The sequence below is a fragment of the Danio rerio genome, chromosome 2 (assembly GCF_049306965.1).
Source record: "Danio rerio strain Tuebingen ecotype United States chromosome 2, GRCz12tu, whole genome shotgun sequence".
In the NCBI taxonomy this organism is placed as follows: Eukaryota; Metazoa; Chordata; class Actinopteri; order Cypriniformes; family Danionidae; genus Danio; species Danio rerio.
Genome location: NC_133177.1, coordinates 10450001 through 10453326, shown reverse-complemented (window position 1 = coordinate 10453326; position 3326 = coordinate 10450001). Strand labels below are relative to the sequence as shown.

General features: G+C 34.8%; 1 protein-coding gene across 3 annotated transcripts in view; it reads left to right on the top strand.

Moving 5' to 3' along the window:
* The first annotated feature begins 2221 nt into the window (after positions 1 to 2221).
* Positions 2222 to 3326, top strand: part of bcl6ab (BCL6A transcription repressor b) — an 11228-nt gene continuing 10123 nt past the window's right edge. For 2 of the 3 annotated variants that reach the window (XR_012383724.1, XM_005171137.4), the window contains exon 1: positions 2231 to 2288. The gene's annotated coding sequence lies outside the window, so the exon portion shown is untranslated. Of the gene's footprint in view, positions 2289 to 3326 lie in introns of all 3 variants that reach the window. The other variant, NM_001100074.1, reaches the window with a different exon arrangement.

The following is a 3326-nucleotide window of genomic DNA, read 5'->3' as shown; positions in this document are numbered from 1 at the left end:
TTTTTAAATATTTCCCAAATAATGTTTAACAGAGTAAGGAAATTTTCACAGTATGTCTGACAATTTTTTTTTTCTGGAGAAAGTCTTATTTGTTTTATTCCTTCTAGAATAAAAGCAGTTTTTAATTTTTTAAACATAATTTAAAGGACAAAATTATTAGCCTATTTTAAAGCTATCTTTAAGCTATATTTTTTCTGATAGTCAGAACATACTATCGTTATACAATAACTTGCCTAATTACCCTAACCTGCCTAGTTAACCTATTAACCTAGTTAAGCCTTTAAATGTCACTTTAAGCTTTATAGAAGTGTCTTGAAAAATATCTGGTCAAATATTATTTACTGTCATCACGGCAAAGATAAAATAAATCAGTTATTAGAGATGAGTTATTAAAACTATTATGTTTAGAAATGTGTTAAAAAATCTTCTCTCGGTTAAACAGAAATTGGGAAGAAAAAAAAATAAACAGGGGGGCAAATAATTCAAGGGGTTAATAATTCAGACTTCAACTGTATATTTTAAACTCAATGACAAAAGAACATTATTTCACCTGCATTTTACTTCAACAAAGGTTGTTTCAAAAATCGAATTAAATGCTTTAATTGCATTTTCTATGTTTTTCATGGATCTACAATAAGTTTAACTGTAATCACACACCAAAATGGGACGCCCCATAATTTTATTTTATTTTAATCTTAAATCTTTAATTTTAAAGAATTATTATTTTTAAATTTGGCAATGCTTTGTAAGCTGCTTGTATGTGAATGTTTAAAGTTTACTCTACACAATCTAATGGTCATGCTTCCAGTAAGTCTTTGGGACGGATATATAAATAGTGTTGAGAGCTGAGTGCACTGCGTTATGGTCCTGAATAGCTGCTTTGTTGAGTGTTAAGTTACACTGTGTGTGTGTGTGTGTGTGTGTGTGTGTGTGTGTGTGTGTGTGTGTGTGTGTGTGTGTGTGTGTGTGTGTGTGTGTGTGTGTGTGTGTGTGTGTGTGTGTGTGTGTGTGTGTGTGTGTGTGTGTGATAGACCTTATTTGCCTCAGTTGCCATCTTAATTCTATGCTGTAATAAATCTGTGACCTCCCAGGGTCTTGTGATGTTACTTAAAGAAGCAGTTAGCTAACAGTTATTTAGCTAACATATATGCAAATGATGCAAAAGGTAAAAAGATGAATGGTTCAATCTTCAACATTTTACAGCCTTATTTTAAGAAACCACAATTTTATTATTCCTCATTGTATATACAGCCATTTTATTTTACAAAAAATATATAAATTTTGACGTTCAAAAAGACAAATTTTCAAAAAGTATAATAATAATAATAATAATAATAATAATAATAATAATAATAATAATAATAATAATAATAATAATAGGCGACGCAGTGGCGCAGTAGGTAATGCTGTTGCCTCACAGCAAGAAGTTCGCTGGTTCGAGCCTCAGCTGGGTCAATTGGCGTTTCTGTGTGGAGTTTGCATGTTCTCCCCGTGTTCGCGTGGGTTTTCTCCGGGTGCTCCATTTTCCCCCACTGTCCAAAGACATGCGGTACAGGTGAATTGGGTAGGCTAAATTGTCCGTAGTGTATGAGTGTGAATGAGTGTGTATGGATGTTTCCCAGTGATGGGTTGCAGCTTGAAGAGCATCTGCTGCGTGAAACATATGCTGGATAAGTTGGCGGTTCATTCCATTGTGGCGACCCCAGATTAATAAAGGGACTAAGCTGAAAAGAAAATGAATGAATGAATGAATGAATGAATAATAATAACATCAATAATAATAATAATAGGCATAGTTAATAACCTAGAACTAAATCTGGGATTCGTTTTTAAAGGAATTAAATGTAGGCTATGCTGACTATAATGGCTTTGTTAAATCAACATGACATAATATACAAATTACTCGCAAGGAATCATTTTCTGCGGAATCTGTACGGGAGTGAAAGGGTGGTGGAGTGACGTTGCCTATGACCGCGTCTGTGGAGCAACTCATTGCAGTTAGTGGCCCGGTTTTAACTTTATCCAATCGTTTTAATAGCTACGTTGCAAATTGCAATAAACTTGAGTATGCATTTTAGACATAAGACATTCCGTGTGAGTTATTTTATATTTCTGGTAAACAGCCATTTAATATTTAGAATGCGTGGAGACGGAAACGTCCGGATCCCCCTCTGTTGTATCAGTGGTACAGTCCACTGGTAAAATTCCGAGAATTGAGAACTGCGTCTTCTCAGAAGAGTTCTTCCAAGAACTGTCTTCGGTGGACACTTCCAAGAAAAACACACCAGGTGATTTTATTCTATCTAGCAAAATGTCTAGGCGACATGGAGAACATGGAGCGCTCTATAATAGCGAGTTATTTCAATAATGAAAATGAATTCTGCTTTAAACCAGACTACTTTGTTCTATTTAGAGCTGTCGTGTTAATTACGCAACTCGACTTTTGTTGGCCTGTTGCGTGAATACTTAATCTTTTCGTCTCCTGTGTCAGTTTCACTGTGTTGTATAGAGTTGCATTGGATATAGTTTGGTCAAGCAGATTTCAGGATCGCACTTTGTATTGTATAATAAATGAAAGTACAACTTTATACGGGTGGAAAACTAAGTTTATTACCTGGCGTTGGGGGTCATAAAGCGGGTACATATTGTATAAATGTGCCATTATTTCAAACATAGTTCTTGTTGTTTGTTTGTTTGTTTGTTTGTTTGTTTGTTTGTTTGTTTGTTTGTTTTTATAGATTATCTCTGACTATACTCCGCCCGTGCGAATGTGATTGTATGCCGGTTAATGTAAACGTAATAAAGGATCAATCAGTGGTTAATTCTCTATAAGCTATGCGCACATATTTCAATGTTCAGTTATGATTGCGCCATTTGAGCACACACATGTCGTGAGATTAATTATGATATGTTTATTTAACAGCAACTCATATCAAATGTTTTTTTTTATTATTATTAAATGTATCGGAGTATTCTCATGTGACTTCTAGCTATTCATAAACCTCTCCTCACAATACTTTGTCAATAAACCACGAGGTTAGATATCAAATTGTACTTTCGCAGTTCAACAAGTGTTTCTCTCACGGGGGACAAATTGAAGCTTGCGTCATGTCACGCACCGTGTCTTAAATCATATAGCCTACTATTCTATGTAGTGACGTTTGTCCTTATGCCAGGTTGTGTGTGTTTTTAGGTGACCTCAAGTAGATCCGTTGATGTAAAAGCCAAAAATAATGCTGTTTAAAACTAGTCGTTTTTGTGATGGTCAAAAATGATTTATTCCGGACGCTTTGGTATGTCGATTCAAGTGAAATGTGTAATCATAG